Source organism: Panthera pardus, unplaced genomic scaffold (genome assembly GCF_024362965.1).
Source record: "Panthera pardus isolate Hobbes unplaced genomic scaffold, ASM2436296v1 HiC_scaffold_13, whole genome shotgun sequence".
In the NCBI taxonomy this organism is placed as follows: Eukaryota; Metazoa; Chordata; class Mammalia; order Carnivora; family Felidae; genus Panthera; species Panthera pardus.
In genome coordinates, this window is record NW_026526688.1 from 9,453,566 (window position 1) to 9,473,577 (window position 20,012).

The following is a 20,012-nucleotide window of genomic DNA, read 5'->3' on the forward strand; positions in this document are numbered from 1 at the left end:
TAGCATGTAATATAGGGAAAAAATAAATCACAACATGCGGTTCACAATATTTAGTTTTGCTTTGTTTTTTTTTTAAACATTTTTTTTGATGTGGAGTTTTCAACTTTGTCTTCTGAGAATATATTTGAAAAAATATATTTGAGTTCTGTAATGATATTCACTTTCTACTAAGGTAGAAAACAAAAATGGAACTTTCGACATACCTAACCCACGAATTTGAATATAGATTGCTTCATAATATTGCCTAAGGTATTGTATCTGGTAGTAAATTGGTAGAAGAGAAAATGCTGTTAATTTTAATAAAATTAACTTTGTGCTTCATCAGGGTTTTATGTATTTTTTTTTAAGGTTTGCCCCAAGGTATCTCTAGTTAAAACAAAGGGCCTCATTTGTAGTCAGAAAAGACAGACCCCTGGCATCATGTGACAATCCTATTGGTTGAGTTTAAATAGTGTTCCTGCAAAACACTATCAGCTCCTCTGGGCGTGCTTTGACTTTCTACTTTTCTTTTTAAAGCTATATGTAAACATACGCATGTTGATTATAAAATCACCTCTGAAATCAGTGTTTCTGCATATAAATTATTTTCAAGACAGCTGTCCAAAACAGTTGCTTGACCAGAGATCATACTTACTGTGCTTAAAGTCATGTTTGTGCCTACAAGTTAAAAGCCTTCACAAGCAGCGATAGCGAGTGCACTTCTCATTTAACGCCAAGGTCTCTTTTGCTGTGCTCGATTAATTGTCACTGAGTGCAATTTTATCATAGTTAAAATGAATTCAGGCCTATTTCCCAGTAGTAATAATTTTGGAGGGTTAGAGAAATTAATATTCCTCAAAAACTAATTAATAATCTCTAAAGAATCATTTGCATAAAGGATGTTAGAGGCTTGCAGCCATTATGTGTTGTATATAACTAATTAAAAGGTCCATTTTCATTTTTGCATGTAGCCATGAGGTGACAGGCGTGACCACACCAAATGGCCAAGCAAAGGCTAAGTGATTGAGAAATCATGTGGCATTATTTCATTCAAAGGGTTACATTCATTTTTTAGTAAGGTCTGTTGGAAGGAAGGAAGGATGAAAAGAAGACGAAGGAAGGAAGGAGAGAGAATGGGAAGGCGGGGAAGCCCATCAAAATAGCAATGATGGTCTTTGAACTTCTGCTTTGTTCTACCATCAACTTCAGAGCTTTCCATGTCCATTCGACTTGAGCCTGGTTCATTTCTGCATTTTAACGTTGTACTAGGCATCGAGATGAAGTGTTGATTTCACCATAAACCTGCATGGAAACAGGTTCATTATATAATACATATTTTTGTATTAGCAGAAATAACTTTCCAACTTTTCATTTGTTTTGATGTCAATTTGTTACAAGAAACCATTGCCTGGAAATAGAGCTACCGTGCTGCTCTGCTGAAAATTACTGTGCATAACAACCTTAATATGTTAAATTTGTTTGACTTATTGGTAGAGCCCACCAAACAAGCTCCATACAAGAGAGCATAATTCTTAGGAGACAGAAGATCCATTCATTATTTCTGTTATAATTACAGCGAAAGCATTATTGATAAATCAAACCAAAATAATTATTCTTTGAAAAGGAAAGGATATTTAGCTTTCTGATGGCATGGAAGATGCTGTGTATAAAATCTGTTAGCTTGCTCACTCTCAACCTCACTGGGACAGCCCAGAAATATCAAATGCGACTTTCCACATCATTTCCTCCACCAAACTTCATTTCCACCATCAACAGTGGTGAAATTACAGGCCTTCAAACAGAACATATGGAACAAAAATCATTTGATCTGAATGAGGATGTAACATCAACCCCCCACCCCACCCTCAGCATAAGAAAACAAAATAAGGAGTTTTTATAGCTTTGAAGACAATCCACGGGAGGTAGATTTTCCCCGATAGCAACACCCTACTGAAAAGTGTGTGCTTAGAAGGCACTTCAATTACTAGCTAGCTGAATATGATTCACAATTCTCAAATAAACTTTTTTTTTCCAGTTCTCTGAATATGTAGAGAATTACTTGAAGAAATAACTATGGAGAATAAGAATGCTAAAGTCAGCAGTTGAAAATGGAGAGAGTAATGTTGAATAGCTTGGTCAAATAACTGAAATTTGTGGAAACCCCACTCATACATGATATTGGTGGACTCCATATCTGAAGACAATATGGGGACTGATGTCATTGTTAGCTGTCGGCATAAAGGTACCTGCAAGGATCCCTATGGAATCGGGAGCCTTTTTGCTGTATATCTGAAGAATCTTTTGGCTCGGGGAAATGGTTGTTTTTGGCTATTCTCTTCCCTTAAAAGGCCCAAGGCTTTTGCTAAATGTGAATGACCTCATTTCTGATTGCTGTGTGCCAGGTCGGTCTGTCTGCTGTTGTTATTCTCCCAAAAGTCGACAGTTATTCCACATTGTTTCAAATTGTGTTTCTGTATTCTCAAAGCTTTTCTTCACACCGCTGTGCTTATAGCCGTAGTAGGGCATTCTTGCAAAGCTGTCTCACAGTCTTACACAATATAATAGGAAAAATACAAGAATTACTTCATTTGCTACACCACGCAAAATGTGAACATTTGCTTAAAAATGTCCCTAAAGGATGTTGCTGAATATTTGCATCAAGAAAAATCTCTTTAATTACAAAATAGCAAAACAATGATTTCAACATTAAAATAAAACCCTGGGTTAGCAGTGCTCTGAATAACCCCCCAAAGAGACCTAATGTTCTTACTGAAATAGACAAAAATGTTGCCCTGTCTACACTGTAAAAGAGAACAGACAATCCCTAGTTCACAGGCTTCGATTCTGGGAATCACATATAAACCAATTTAGAAGAAGCAGAATATGGAGTTTAAGCTTAAGAGTTATAGAGGATTGAGTTGAAATTCAGTGGGTTAGCATATTTCTTCATAAAAAAAAACATGCATCTAATATACGTAGAGGTCCTTCTGAAGTAATAAGAAATCATTTGGATCCTCATTCTTAAAAAGATTTTACCTGGGATTATCTATCTCTGAGATACTTTATGAAGTTGTGTTACCATGATTTCAAGTTCACTGAGAGACAAGCAGAACATGAATGAATGTGTGCAAATCACATAGTATTCTGAGTATATTAAGTATATGCATGGCTTGATGCTTTTTACTTTGGTAACTGTTTTTCAAATATTTTGTATGCGGCATCATTAAGAGGAGTTCTGAGGTGGTATTAAAATTCACGTGTTACGTCTTCAGTAATCACAGTATGCAATTCAAATCACGCTGCTTCCCATTCACCCCCACTCAGGCAGTGAAAGCATTTCAAAATAGATACGTTTAATTTTGAAATGTGTGTGTCTCAGATGCAGAGGGAGACTAGGCTGATTGCGTGTGATCTTTGGGGGAATGCAGAGAAATGTTAGTTTAGAAGGCTCAGAGAACAATATGGCGGCCAAAGTAGCTTCGGGAAATACTGACCCTTCACTTTAGTAACAAGTACTTTTCATAACAGGGACTATATTATAGGATAGGCATATTGCGTGCAAGATAGGAAATACTTTTATAACATAAAAATATTATATTGTGCATGTATTTCATGATATGTTATTTTATACATGGTAACTTTGGAGGCTCCATACCTACTCTCTCTGTACTACGTGGGACTTTGACCTGAGAAAAATTCATGGAGGAATTAATGATACCTGTTTTTATTTTTGGATGTCCTTCCACTTGTCCTACTTTCATGATGTAATTCGAGAAGACTTACAGGTAAAGGATTCTAAATTATAAAGATAAAGTGCATTGAGTTTTACTGAAAATAATTATGTGATTTACTTAAAATTATTATTCATGCATGTAAACTGTTAGGAGTTAAATATGATAGTATTGTTGATAGTCTCTACTTGTATATTAGGTTGTATATGCTAAATAGTTATTTAAAATGATTCCTCAGGAACAATTACCAGGGGAAATTCACTCTAATATGAGACAGACCCCATTTGGCAAAGGCATATCATATCCGACCTTTGATGTGTCCACATCGATCTGCAGTATGTGCTTATCAATGAGTTAAGAAATAGAGGAAGAAAACCGTGTATTGGGCTGTGGGTGAAGAATCAGATTTGCCTTCCAGAGGTACAGAGTTGTGGCAAAGGGACCACGAAGGCCAAGTTGGATGTTGAGCAGGGAAGCCAGTCTGGGGAAGGGAACAGTGAACCCACACACGGTTGGGAAACCTTTTAATCCAGAGGAAGAAAAAGGCTGAGCTGTGAGGTGGGCAGAAATGAAGAGAGACATTGAGATGAGAAGAGCAAGGAATCCTAAAAATACAACAAAAGGCCTGAGAACTACAGGCACCTGTAGAGAGCTCTTGACAGAAAATTGAGTGAGTGAGTCACATGAGGTACTTTATACGTTACTCAGAACACAGAGGCAGAGAAATAGATAAAATAGTGATAGGTAAGACAGTGAGTAGAAATGTTTTGTATTAAGCTTGTAAAAGAATAAAATCCCGAATCAGAAACCAAACGAATGGAACGGAAGCAATTAAAAACCAGAATGAATGTAGTATGAATGAAAACAACGGTAGTGAAGTAAACATACCATTTCAAGCCTGAAAGAGATTGCTGTTCTCTAGGCATAGTTGAGGAAAAGACCGTCACCTACAGAAGTAGGCATGGCATATTCAGTCTCAAGCAGATGATAAAATCTGACTGGCTCTCAACCAGAGAAACAACCTTGGTTGTTATTAACCAAGGTAATACAACTTGGTTACTAAAACAACAACAACACTGAAAAGTCTCGTATTAATAGTCTTCCAAAACACAAAATACCAGAAGACAGTAGAATGGCCAAGCTTAAAATTTTGAGAGTAAACGGTTTTGAAATCAAAGGTCAACACCCAGGCAAGTTGATGTTTACATATAAATTCATCAGCAATGTAATGGCTTTCTAGATGTTGAGGTAACAGCAGGAGAGTGAATGTCTCAAAGACTCAACTTCTACTGAACAAAGGACTTAGAGGCAAATAGAAAGGAAGAATTTAAGAATGTGTGGCTCATAATATTTAAATACTTACGCATTCAGGATGACTGAAATATTAACATGAAAAGACAAATCTAAATCAGTTCCCGTTGGAATCCATAAAACAAAAGGGCACTACTTATGAGGTGTGAAAAATAAAACTGATTATTCGGATTGACATTTCAAGATTCAGTTCATAAGGAAATAGAAATGAGAGGTAAGAGGTAGACAGGCCACAGATATCTTTTCTTTCAGTATGAGGGAAAGGAGACTAACATTTTTGTGTATTTTCTTAACTTTCGTGTTTGGAGAAGTCGACTTATGTAGGTTTTGGAAAACTTAGAGACAAAGAGCCCTGGACATTTAAACACAGGTTGACTTCCTAATCATTGGGAAGAGTAAAAGATGAGTTTTGTGCATATTACAATAGACAAAATAAACGAAACAATAGGGGGTCTAATAAACCAAAAAAATATAAAACAATAGAAACAGAACCAAGATCAACAGTTATTCCTCTAAATGGCCCTAGGATAAAGCTCCCTACTGAAACAAAAATGCTCTCAGATTGTGTTTAAAAACAAAAACTCAAGTAAATTCAATTGTATGCTGCTAACAATGGAAAAACCTAAAACAGAGTTACACTGAAGGTTTTCAAGGAAGGGGTACACATTTATCAGACTAAAAAGACAGTAATTTTTATATTGATAGACAATTATTGCATTCTTTAATAAGGCTGTAATACTGAGTCTCACCGAAATGTGAATTCTTCAGGGACACAGTGACAGGCCAGACACAGTGATGAGTGCATAGTGTTCCTAGAAAAAAAAAAAGCACTTTTTAAACAAAACGGGCCAAAGAGGGGTAACTTTTTATTGGTGAGACAATAAGTACTCGCTTTTGCCTGTGGGTGGTGTGGATTACAGAAGGCTAATTATATGCATTAACTCCTCGTGATGAAGAAAATCCAGTCATTAAACTATGTGCCAAATAATACAGCAACAAAATATCTATTACAAAAGCCTGCACAAATCTAAGGTAAATTGAAAACTGCACAATTACTGGAAGAGTCATTAATAAACCACTCTCTTTAAATTATTGTCAAATACATGAAATGTAACGAAGCAATTGAGGGCCCGAACAATGTAATTAAGAGAACTATTAATATATGCCAAATAGAGTGCACATCTTAAACAAGGTTGAATAAATGAAGGTGTAAATGTTATGTATTGTGTGTGGAGTGGTATTCATTGAGATAGGAAGTTGGAGGTTATGATCAGTTTCAGGAATCTAGTTTGACACATTTTGATACTGACAATTTGCTGACAGGCACAATGACAGGCTAACCTTGTATTTTAAAAAATTTAAGTCCTCTAAGTAATTCAGTACTGAGTAAGCGAACTCGACGAATTCCAACTCCAACTTATCTGGAGAGAGAAGTTTATTGGCATCGATCATCAACTTATGCTGATGGGACAAGGAGGAATATGACTGAAGGCACACAGCCCTCTGGGTAGGGGGGTAAGGGATGATTCTCAAAGGAAGGGATGTCACAAACTGCATGCACGTTTCTAGAGGTGTTTGTTACAGCGCCACAGACATTTCCTTATTATATTCGATGATCTTTTTGTTCGCCTTCTTTCTTTATCCTTCCTGATTTCTTCGCAGCAAATGATACTCATCCTTGCTTTTCTTCTTGAAACCCTCCAATTGTTCTATGATTTCTCTGGTAACTTACCCTTACCCTCACTCACTAGTGTCTCTTCTTCTCCCGTGTCCTGAACATTGATGCTTCTTGGGAATAAATCACTAATTATTATTCCTTTTATTCTAGTCTACCTGTTTCTCCCCCGACCCCAGCTCCAAACACTCAGAAACACTCTTCAGCAACCTGTAATACTGAAAGCAAATCGATGGTAGTAATAAGGGAGGAGGGAAAAATAAAACATGTTTTATTGGGATTGCATTGATTCTAAAGATCAATTTTGAGATAATTGGCTTCTTAACAATTTCCAGTCTTTGGTCTTTGAATATGGTATATTTCCTCATTGACTTAAACCTTCTTTAATTTCTCTCAATAATATTTTGTAGTTTACACCGTACGTATCTGCCCAAAATTATTATACTTATTTTAAATATCATGCTTCTGGATGATATTGTAAGATGAATCCGTTTTTAAATTCAATTTTCCAGTTTTATTTCCCTGCTTTTCTATAAAGATATAATTGTTTTTTTATTGACTATATATTCTGCATCTTGCTAAATTTGCTTGTTAATACTGGTAACTTTCTTGTATATTCCTTTAGATTTTCTCTCTATAGGATCATGAAATCATTCCTACTCTGTCTGAATGTTATTTTCTTTTTTTCCCTTCTTGCGTCATAACAACATTGAGTAGAAGAGAGGAGAGTGTATATTTTATTTCTTATCTTAATGGGAAATTACTGTCTTTCCACTTTTAGTGTGATGTGGGCTCTAGGTTTTTTGTTCATACTGTTTTTCAAGGTAAGAAAATTCTCCGCTATGTATAACTTTTGGGAGTTATAATCATGAATGGTTACTGGAGGTTTATTCTTTCTTTCTTTCTTTTTTTTTTTGCCAGGGAAGTATATGGGCCTAGAAGATTTAAGTTTTATTTTATTGTCTCATGAGAAGGTTTTTAAAATTGAGCATCAAATTTCTTTAATAGATATAAGGGTCTTCATATTTTCTACTTTTTCTTGAGTCAGTCTTTGTATGTTTTAAAAATCTAACTCAGCTAATTTATCAAGTTTACTGGCTTGTTGCCTATTCATATTCCCTTATTTGTCTAGCATCTGCAATGATGTTACCTGTTTCATTTGTGACATTGATAATGTGCGTCCTCTCTCCCCCCTGCCCTGATCAATCTAGTTAGTGTTTTATCAATTTTATTGATTTTTTTCAGAGAATTTATTTTCATTGTTACCTGTTTGTTGTCTATTTTATTGATTTTTTCTCTTTGGTGAAAGTTTATTTTCATTCCTATTTTGCTGAGAGTCTTAAAATTATAAATAAGTGTAACTTCTTTGTTAAATGGATAGTGTTCCGTGCACATTCGAGGGGAGGAGACCAAACAAAGCCTGTATGACAGAGGGCAAGAGTCCTGGAAGGGACCTTGGAGCTCTACCTACCATAGTTGGATAGAGTGTAATCTTCACGTAGAGCATGTTAAACCTATTATTAAGGTGCTAGTCGTCTGTGGTCCTTACTGAATACCTCATGTGTTCAGTGAGGATTTTCTATTCTGAATGGTTAGAACTAAAATGCCCCCTTTTGCTGTTTGAGCTCTGAGAATTGTTTAGTTCATAGCTTTCTAGTATCCTTCACCTGGCCTCATGGAGTTTCACTCTGCCTGTGCCTCTTAGTTTCCATCAATAAACTTAAGGGAAAAGGAAGCAGATTTTTGGAGCTCTTTTTCTGTGCAGATTTTGCTTCTTCAGTATGCTGGTCCAGCTGTCTCAGTCTCCTTAAACTCTGATCTCTTTCTTTTCAACTAAAAGAGACTGATTCGCCTCTAGGCAGAAAGCTGAGGTTTGGTAGAAGTCATCATGTTTGTTTTCTTTCCTTTAGAGATGGCAGTCTTGTGCTGCTGATTATCCACTCTCTGAGAACAGTTTCCTTACATACTTTGTCAAATTATCTATTTATTAACAGCAGGAAGGAAATTTCAGTATTAGGAAATCTAAAATGGCCTGAAGCAGAAGTCTCCATGTTTGAGTATTAAAGGAAGGTATCTGTGCCCAAATAATGGGGGATGGGAGATGGAAATACTCAGTTATTCTCCAGCCTTGATATGGGTTTGTTTCTGTATACCTAACATTAATCTGTTTCCAAGTTTTGAATGCTGATAGGAACTAGAATTTGGATAGTGGGGCATACAATTTTAGGGTTAGTACAAATGAATAGTACCTTACTCTGTTAGTAGTTCTGCTCTAGGGTATCTAAAACCAAACCTTTTTCTCTTCACCTCAAGAGTTGAGTGGCTTCATTCTTGTGTCTATTTCTAAATGTCCATCTCAAATTAGGGAAACTTGTTGGAGGAGGTCATCAAGAGGATGTGACCATTGGTTGGCCTATGAGCCGGGCCTGGACAATTGGAGGTGTCTCATCCCTCCCCTTTTCTTGGAACATGTGGTCCACATTCCTGAGCTGGGATCCACTTCAAGGATGCAACCTGAGAGAGCAATGTGTTGTTGAGACCATCTGGGCAGTAGCCATGACTGAGCCCCATTAGGGTCTCTATTCAGACTTTTAAGATTTGGTGGTAGGTGCAGAGATCTACTCCTCTTTTGGCCAGGACAAGCCTCAGAAGAAAGTCCTCTTGCTTATTAAATCTGCTGTCCACAAACCTGGAGTTGTCTGCCTCTGTCTTCCACATCTCCTTGCCCTCTGTGTACAGGAGCCAGTTGGTGAACCAATAAAATTGGACTTGGAATTTGTGTCATTCAGCTATAGACATAAAACACCTTGGAGAGAGGCAAAAAGTCTCCTGGACCAAGAAGTCCCTCTTATTGGAGGTTTCAGAGATTTTCACCATAGCTGAAATGGTTTCACCATAGCTCATCCATGGGAAAATGCCTCTGAGGTGAGGCCAAGCGGACATCAACTTTCTGGAGTATGTGGTCCCAGGTCCATTCCTTCTCTTTTCAGTACCCCTCAGAGTGTTGACTTAGCATAAAGTTCCAATGCTAGTTTTAAATTGAAGCTCTAATGGTTCTGGTGGACAGTATTTTTATGAAACATCGAAAAAAAAAAAAAAAGCTGGTTTCCTTGGTTATTCTCTGTCCTTAGTGTATTTTGTATATGGGGATGTAGGAACGATGTATGTAATGCCAAGGTCTGAATATTCCAGGCTTACATGCCAAGCACAATCCAGTCATTCTCCAGATCAGAGACCTGTCTCAGGTTAATTAAAGAAGAATTTCAGGGAGTCAGTCACAGTGATCACTAGTTTCTGGCAACTCCCCAGGTGATTTTATATGCCAATGGTTTTGAGAACCACCCTTTGGATGAAGGCCCCTAGAAATCCCTTGTTCTTTGTTTGCGTGTCAACAGTAATTAAAGGGTAGTTTTGTGAGCAGTTCTGCAGGTGCCTATAGTTTGAAAATAGTTCTATAAGTTATGCTAGTTTTTTTTTTCTGAAAAGAAACATTTGGATATCACTTATGATCTAGTACGGTACATCCAAACCTGTTTAGAGTTTAGCATTAACTTCTAATGGTTCTCTTTTATATAATTTAATGTGTGAATTTATTAAAATATCCTAAACTTACTCACCCTCAGGGTATGTGAGAATGATCTTCTGCCTTCCTGGGAGCAAATAGCAGATCAGCATTTTTAATGCTGCCTAAGATCCTTTGTGTGTGTTTTTTAAAATTACCAACATAGATCAAGTTTATGTTAATTGTATGAAAAAGCAACAGAAATAATCAGTAACATTTACACAACTTGAAGTAGTTAACCTAGTTCTGAGGCAGCAGAATTATCCAAGAGTCAGCACCTTAAAGTAAGTAAAACATGTAATAAAGCATTTTCTTTGACTACCTTTTTTTTTTTTTCTTTTTCCTTTTTTGCAGGCATGGTGGGGTAAATGTGTGTTGATGTTGTGGTCATCGTGATGTGGTTTAAATCAAATTTATCTCAATCAAAGCTCAATGCATTTCCATAAATGTGTTAGGCAGTATACTGTGAATACCTTCTCTTTTCTTCAGGTTCCATGCAGTTCTTAACAGGAGCAGAAATGATGCTAAAGGGACAGTATAGACCCAAGCACCAGAATTCCCTCGTGCAAAATTACACACAGAAAATACAGAAAACAACACCTGTACTTCAAAAACTTTATAAGAAATCAACTATGCAGTTATTGAGTGCATAGTTCTGCACTTTACTGACTAAAATAAGCCCATCTTTTTCTTTGAAAAGAAGGACTCAGAGTAATGCAAACAGATCCTAGAAAGGAGTGGCTGTATGCTTCCCTAGGGGTTCGGTAGCATTTTCTGTCTAAATGACACAGTAATTTTCTACATGATCACATTGTCCTTCCAAATACATGTATTACTTCGTCAATGAAAAGTGAATAACAGACCGAGATTTTTTTCTTTATTGAATCTAAGATTTTAGAAAGAGGACAGGTGTAATTGAACATAGGTCAGTACTCCCAGCAACTTCAGTGATGACCTATGATTCATTGAAAGCCCAAGGAGTCTTACAATTATCACTGAGCTTTCAAGGATTAGAGTGGCTCCCTTATACTTCCTCCCTTTCACCTACTTCCTGATTGTCTTGTCACCACACTGGACCTTTTGTGATATGTCCATCACTGACAGATTCTTATTGGTGTGTTTGTGTATTTTCAGTCTGTTATTCTTCCACAGGTTTCTTTCTTAGACACATTTATACTTTTTTTTAGGACATTGTAGACCATGGCAAGAACATTTTATTTTTATTGTGCTAGTGATGATTAATTTTATATGTCATCTTGGCTGGGCTAAGGAACACCAGATATCTGGTAAAATATAATTTCTAGGTATGTCTGTGAGCATATTTCTGGAAGAGATTACCATTTGAATAAGTAGACTGAGTAAAGATCTCCATCACGTATGCAGGTGGGCATCGTCCAGTCCACCGAGAGACTGAGTAGAACAAAAAGGCAGAGGAATTTGCTCTCTTTCTTAAGTTTGGACATCTGTCTTCTTCTGCCCTTGGAATCATTGTTTCTGGTTATTGGACCTTTGGACTTGGCCTGAATTATAACACAGGCTTGCCTCATTGTCCAGCCTATAGATGGCAGATCTTGGGATTTCCTGACCTCCATAATCATGGGAGCCAATTCCTATAGTAACTCTCTTTCTGTCTCTCTCTTTCTCTCTCTCTCCCTCCTTTCTCCCTCCCTCCTGCCTTCCCCCCAGTATACATAATATACAGGTGTCCCTGCTTTTGAAAGTTTATGTTATGCCACTTTGTTTTTCTGACAGACCTACATTATTACCTGTTTTGCCAACCAAAATAAATCAAAGAGGATTTTTCCTTTTATGAAAAAAGAACGCAGAAATGGTGTGCAGTATTGGTTTTGGCATGAACTTTTAGAGAAACAGTGTGCATGTGGGGCAGTGAGAGTGCCACCAAGCTCTGTACCTGGGGACATACACTCAGCACCTCAGCATCAGGCCACCAGAGCTTTGAAATCTCTGTGAGCATCTCTGCTTTGTCTCAATTTGTTTTGTGTGTCCATTAGCAAGAGGTGATCTAAGGTAAAAACCTAAGAGGGGTGTTTTTTTTTTTTCTTCTTGAGTCTGGGAACACTCAAATATTTTTCCATATAGATTAATTAATGGTAATTATTTCTTTGCTTTTTGCCATTTTGGCTTATGAACATTTTCATAGGAACAGATAGTGGAGGAAACCCATATATATATTTTATATATATATATTTTATATATATATTTTATATTTATATATATATATTTTATATATATATATAATATCTAGATATTATAGATAGATAGATATAAATTTATGTTATCTGCTTTTTTGTGGGTTGAAATATTTTGTTTCTGATTACATTTCCCCAACAATAATCGAATAAAATTTTTGAAGTCGTCATCAAATATTGTCTTTACAGATGAATCCCAGATCCCGGAAAGACCTGAAAATGGGCCTGTCTTCAAGGCTCACAAAGTCGGTCAGGGATAGAGCCATGAAGAGAAGCCACAGTTTCAGTTTTCAACATAGTGCACTTTGCACACTCCTCATGGCTCTTGTCCGTATTCAAAAGCTTAATTGTTTTTGAATGTTCTCAATATGACCAAGCTAATAAATCCAGAGGAATAGTTTTTCCCATGCTTCAATGGAAACGAATCAGCATGGTTTGACTTCTAAGGTTATTGACATTTTCTAAGTGATAGCTGCTCATTGTAACGTGGAAAGACGTAGTTAGCAGACTTAATGAAAATCCGATCATTTCTATACTTTAAGGATGCTGAGTTAAGTAAGAGGAAGAGAGAGAGAAAAAGGAGAGGGATGGAAACCCTGCAAACATGAATCAATTTATTAATATCGTTTTCGCCAGTCCAATAGGATATGACATGAAACATATTTATAGGATTGAAACATATACATGTATTAATTTTAATGAGAAAAATTCAAAGAAGTGATGCATAGCTATGGGATTGAGGAGTAATAAAAAGTAGATGGTAATAAATGTTACACTACAGTAGTTTTGACTGCTCAGGGGAAATAGACTTGGAATAAAAACGAGATGGGCAAAACAATCTAACTTGTAACAATATGCACTGTAAATTACCAAAAAAAAAGGGGGGGGGGCAATAGCCAATTTCTGAAATAGCTTAGATGATAATGAAAGACTGTAAAGGTCTGCTGAACCAATCTTTCACAAGATTTCACCGTAATGTGTAAATGTCTTTTTAAAAATCATGCTTGGACATTTATTCTCATTAAAGCAAGTTCTAACCAAATATTTAAGGAATGCAGGCCGATAAGCGAGTCAAGGGACTTAAATTTAGATTAGATTAAGCTGTTGATACTGTTTCAATCCTTTTGGCTATTATGGCTATTCTACTGAATAATAAAAAAAAGGGCTTAGGGTTAGGAGAAGGAGGGGGTTTCAACTAAATATTACCCTCATTTTAGTGTTTAAATTTGCCCAAAATATTTGGCTTTGGGTGGGGGATGTGGTTGGGAGGGGTAAAGGAACAGGAAAGGTAATGATTATCTGTCACTTATCTTACTTACATGGTTTAACCAAAAAGTGTTCTGTATAAATTATTCTTGCAGTATTTGTTTATTTGAAAGTAATATCACATGTGAGCAAAATGCCCATGTCACATCATTGTGATGATTGTTAGTTAAAATGGAAACAGGGATCTGAGGAAATCCTCTGTCCTTAATTTGCATTTGAATTTAAGCAAATGCAAATTAATTAGTATTACATTCTACCTCATTGCTGTTTACAAAGTGGTTTTGTCCAGACGGATTTCAAGGCCTCCCTTGAGGAATTGCGTGTTTGGTTCCAGACCGCCACGATAAAGTGAATATCACTTATAAAATGAGTCAAGTGCATTTTTTGGTTTCCCTGTGCATATAAGAGTTATGTTTACTCTATAGTCTGCTAAGTGTGCAATAGCATTTTATCTGAAAAAATAAAGTACATGCCGTAATTAAAAAAATACTTTATTGCTAAAAAATGCTATTATCTGAGCTTTCAGTGGGTCATAATCGCTAATCACAGATCACCGTAACACATATAATAATAAGAAAAAGTTTGAAATATTGTGAGAATTACCAAAATGTGACACAGATACACGTAATGAGCAAATGCTATTGGAAAAATGGCTCTGAAAACTGGCTCAAAGCGGGGTTGCCAAACGCCTTCAGTTTGTAACAAATGCGCTGTCTGGGACGTACGATGAAGGGAAGCACAGTAAAACAAGGTATTCCTGTATGTGTCCGTAATTTAAATATGTGTACTTCAAGCTCACAAATTTCACTTCGAATTCAAGTTTGTTCATAAGCTTTTTGAACATATCCCCCCTAATCAGTACCAATTAAAGGTGTGAAATTAAAGAAAGGGTAAATCATAATTTTTAAACTTATTTCTTTGAGCATTTATTGCTTGACAGAGTTGGGGGAAAATATCATGATGTGGATGTACTTATAGACTCTAAAATTACTATTTATGAATCGTAAACTCATCCATGTTGATAACAGTCGGCAACATAAAAATCAATTTCACCGTAATTTTGCTAGTGCCAAAATAATTGTTTTGTCCTTTAAATAAAATTCAAAGTAATTCTGCATCTCACAGTCACATTTTAATAATCGCAAAGTAGCAGAAAATAAGGAAAAAATTGTTGAAGCAAGAGCACAATAGATATTCAGAAAAGCTACTTTCCGCTGCGGTGTTCGGGCAGGAATAGCTGCTAATTGTAGAAAATAGAGAACAGATTAAGAAAAACTAAAAATCACTTTATACTCATCAAACATAGACATCATTAGCATGTTTGCATTTTGTATATTTCTGTTCAATATATTTCCTATGCCCAAGCTGCGATCGAATTCTTAGTTCACATAGTGTTTTTCTCACGAGTTAATATATTGTGAAAATTTTCTCGTGACATGAAAATTCTTCAGAAACCCATTGTTGGTACTGAAAAAAATTTTTTTATAGATTTGCCCTAATTAAATGAACTATTTACTAAGTATTGAAAATTTGACTGTTATATATATATATATATATATATATATATATATATGTGTGTGTGTGTGTGTGTGTATAATTTATAATTTATATATAAATTATATATCTTGTATATGTTATATATATAATTCATAACAAGATTGTTATTACAGTAAGAAGACTGTAATGAGGATATTTTAACATATTTTTGTGTCTACGTATGTAATGATATACTTAGAAAAGATATCAGAATTAGAATAATTAAGTTGAAAGTTACACACATTTTAAAGTCTCTTGATACAAACTGCTGACTGCTTTCCAGATGTTCAAACTAATTTATATTCCCTGTTCCTCCTCATGAGCCCTGGATAATGTTTTAAAAAATATATTTTGTATGTTAAAGTATGTTTTTCTTCAGTCACTGTAGTAACTACAGAAACTGAAGATTTTTGTTCATTAAACAATTATATTTTCTTATTTGCTTTTCTGCCCAATCACCTATTTATTATTACATTTTTCTATTTTTCACATATTTTAAAATTGTGTGTGTGTGTGTGTGTGTGTGTGTGTGTGTGTGTATACAAACAACATTAACCTTGGCATACTTTCCTATTTTTACACCAAGTTTAAATTTTATGTAATGTTCTTTTTTGGCATTAAGAAGCTTTGGTTACTGTGTGTTCACATCTTTTGTAATTGCTTTTGTTGTTTTGGTCATTAGCAAATTGCTTCCAGTTCAGCAGTGAGCTAAATACTTCTTTAAATTTTATTTTTTAAATAATTTATTTAAATATTCACTGTTCTGTCAATTTGAAACAGATTTGAGTTTAAAGTGTTAACACTATTAACTGAGTAGTCTGTCCTTTCTCCATTGATTTGTGATAGTTTCTTCAGCATGAAATCAATGTTTATAAACAGTGAAGGTCTATTTTATGGCACTTTACTGTAGTCTATTAATTTGCCTGTTAAAACTGGTATTGCACCAGATTATTATTGTACTGAATTATTAGACCGGGTTGTTTTGTACAGCCCTGTTTTAATTATTTTATAGCTTACAATCCTTCAATATCCAGAAAGGCATGTCCCTCCTTATTACTCTTCCCAAATGTTCTTAGCTATTATCGCTTCTTTATTTTTCCAGGTGAAGTTTATAGCTAAATAAGGAAGTGACTTGTAATTGTATTGGAAACACATACTATTAAAAAAAAATTACAGTGTTTGGTCTCCTCATCCAGACACGCGGTAAATCTCTCCATTTAGCTAAGACTTACTTTTTATTTTCCAGTAATGTTTTTGGTTTTTCTTCATAGACGTTCCTATTTTGAGCAGTGTACATAGTGATTTTAAGTTTCTCTCTCGCTGTGGGTTTTTGTCTATACGTGGGTGGAGAATTTATTTACATAGTTGCATGTGAGAAACAAAGTAGTATTTTAAAACGATTTGTGATGTTTGCAAAATGGTATTTTGCACTTTAGGGAGCTGGCTAGTACAGGCATGCATTGCTGAGGGTGCTCAAGTGCGGAGGCCAGTGACTGCTAACGTGGTTAGGGTAACACTGGAGTAGAGCATTTGAGAAGTGCTCTCTCCTGTAGACCCAACCACAGGCCTCCGAGGTAGGTACCACAATCACAGCCGGTTTAAGTGAAGAGCCCACGTTCAGCCAGATGCGCTGGAAGGACTCACAACCGGGCAGTCTGGACACCGTCTGGACCATCAACCAGTAGCTTTTAAACAATATGACAGCTTTACGGGCTATAGCTCACCTACCATACAATTCACTCACTTTAAAACGTACAACTCAATGCTACTTTATTTTATTTTTTTGTTATTTAAAAAAAATTGTAACATTTTTTCATTTTTGAGAGACACAGAGAGACATGGCGGGAACAGAGAGGGGCAGAGAGAGAGGGAGACACAGGATCTGAGGCAGGCTCCAGGCTCTGAGCTGTCAGCACAGAGCCCGATGTGGGGCTTGAACCCACAAACTGTGAGATCATGACCAAACTGAAATCGGACACTTAACTGACTGAGCCACCCAGTCACCCCTCAGTGTTATTTTAGTATATGCACAGAGATGTACCAGACATTAATCAATTTAGAAAGAGAAGACGTTTAGAAAGAGAAGTTCTGTATCCATTAGTTGTCGCTCTGAATTTCCCCCCAACCCCTCCCAGACCCTGGGAACCACAAAACTACTTTCTGGCTCTGTAAGTGCCTGTTCTGGGCACATCATGAATAAGATCGTAAAATAGGTGACCTTTTGTAAGTAGCTTCTTTCACTTAGCATGATGTTTAAAAAACTGATCCACGATATGCTCATGCATGTAGCATATCATGTGTGGACAAATCGTGCTCCATTGTATGATTATATTATACTTGTTTATTTGTTAATCAGGTGATAGACATCTTTTCCCATTTCTGGCTATTATGAATAATACTGCTAAGGACAGCAGTATTTTTGTGACCAACTTTTTGTGAGGATGTATGTTTTCAAATCCCTTTGGTGTATACATTAGAGGGACATTTCTGGATAATACAGTCTCTATTTAATTTTATGAAGAAATGGTGGAAGATTTTCCAAAGCACGCACCATTTTATATTCCCACCAACAACCTGTGAGCTTTCTGATTTCTTCACATCCGTACCAACGTTTGTTATGAGCCTTCTGATGGAAGCTACTGTAGTGGATACGAATTGGCATCTCTTTGTGGCTTTGATTTGCATCTCTCTAATGACGAAAGATGTGGAGCATGCTTTTGCTTCTAAGCCACCTGCATATCATCTTTGGAGTAGTTTCTATTCAAATCATTTGCCAATTTTTAAATCCAATTGTCTTTTTGTTGAGTTATAAATTTTGTGTATTCTACATATAGATCTCTTTTGTTTTTTCCCAGAATGTAGGTTTTTTTCCTACATTTTTGAGGGTAGTCCTTGAATCTCCACAGTTTTAAATGTTGATGACCATGTCCAACTTATCAAATTTTCCTTTTGTTCCTTGTGCTTTTGATATCATGTTTAAAAAAGCCTTTGCCTAAATCAAGGTCATAACGTTTTACTCTTTTTTTTTTTTAAGTTTATTTATTTATTTTGAGAGAGACAGAGAGAGAATCTAGCTGGGGAGGGGCAGAGACAGAGGGACAGATAGAGAATCCCAAGCAGGTTCTGTGCACAGTGACTGTGCAGAACCCGATGTGGGACTCGATCTCATGAAGCCATGAGATCATGACCTTAGCCGAAATCAGGAGTTGGTTGCCTCACTGACTGAGCCACCCAGGTGCCTCAACATGTTACTCATATATCATCTTCTAAGTGTTACACTGAAAATTTTTTACGTGTTTATTTATATTTTTTAGAGAGAGCGAGAGACAGAGACACCAGTGGGGGCAGGGCCCAGAGAGAGATGGAGACACAGAATCTGAAGCAGGCTCCAGGCTCCAGAGCTGTCAGCACAGTGCCCAATGTGGGGCTCGAACTCACGGACCACAAGATCATGACCTGGGCCAAAGTCAGACGCCTAACCAACTGAGACACCCAGGTACCTCTAAGTGTTAGATCCGCGATCTAACTTAGATCTAACTTAGATCTGCGATCCATTTTGTATTAATTTTTGTATAAGGTGTGAGGATGGGGTTCGACTTCATTCTGACATGTATCCCATTGTCACAGTACCATTTTCAAAACAAAACTTGATCTTATCAACAACTAGCCGCTGTCTCCTCTCATACATACTTGCATGCACACACAGACACACCCTTGAACAGGTTCCCATTTCTCTCAGCCAAAGATGAAAATCTTCAACTTGATTTACAAGGTTCATGAGCAGACCTGTCAAGTTACATGACTAGGGACTATTTAGCTCTCTACCCTCACCTTGTCTTTTAAGTTCTGGCCACAAATGGCATGAATTCAGTGCCTTGTAAGTGTTGTGTTTTCTTTCACCACAGAGTGAGCATGCTACACAATTTTCACAAAAATGATTTTTCCTCCTCTCTATTAAATCATTCTTATCCCTCAGATTTAAGCTCAATTGTTACTTCCTTATGAAAGCCTCCCTGGCATTTCTCCCTAGGTCAGATCTCCCTGTAAGACACTGATTTTATTACGACAAATGAGATTTTGTGTTTCTTTAATTTTTGTTTCTCCCTCTAGTACACAAGTTCAAGCAGTTAGGGGGCATGTTACTGTTTGCTCCCCATTATATCCCCAGCACCTACAACTCTGTCTGACTCATAGTTAGACCCAATACATACAGGTTAAAAGAATGAATGCAAAAAAAACCCCTTCTTTTTTTGCAATAATTTGGAATTTTTTGTTGGGATTAAGATGCTGTCCTTTCTGGTCTTATCTGGATCGTCTTCTGTTGTTTCCTTAAATTTATTAGGCAACAAGTTACTGAGTGCTTATTACCTATCTGACATTGTTTTAAATGCTTTAATGTAGTAGTAAAGAAAACAAAAGTCTATCCCCTTGTAGAACCTATATTGTAGTGAGTGATAGACAGAATTGCTGATAAATACTGAACATAATAAATAGGCAGTTATGTAGCATAATAGAAAAAATATAAGTTCTTTGGAAAATGGAAAATTAGAACAAGAAAGATTTGGATGTAGGCGAGGAGAGAGGATCTGGATAGTATTATTGAGGAGGTGACTTTAATCCAATACTTGAAGGAGGAAATTAGCCTTATAAATATGTGGGAGGAAAGAAGATTTTTCTGGGTGGAAAAACAATAAGACAAACTCTTTGATGGGAGCCTATTTGGCACAGTTGAGGAAGAACGA

The 20,012-nt window shown here is 36.3% G+C and overlaps 1 long non-coding RNA gene across 2 annotated transcripts in view; it reads left to right on the forward strand.

The window, feature by feature from the left end:
- The window catches only part of LOC128776484 (uncharacterized), a 36,734-nt gene extending 17,974 nt beyond the window's left edge, over positions 1-18,760 (forward strand). For both annotated transcript variants that reach the window (XR_008421530.1, XR_008421531.1), the window contains exon 3: positions 18,585-18,760. This is a non-coding gene — a long non-coding RNA (uncharacterized LOC128776484). The remainder of the gene's footprint in view (positions 1-18,584) is intronic.
- Positions 18,761-20,012: the final 1,252 nt, after the last annotated feature.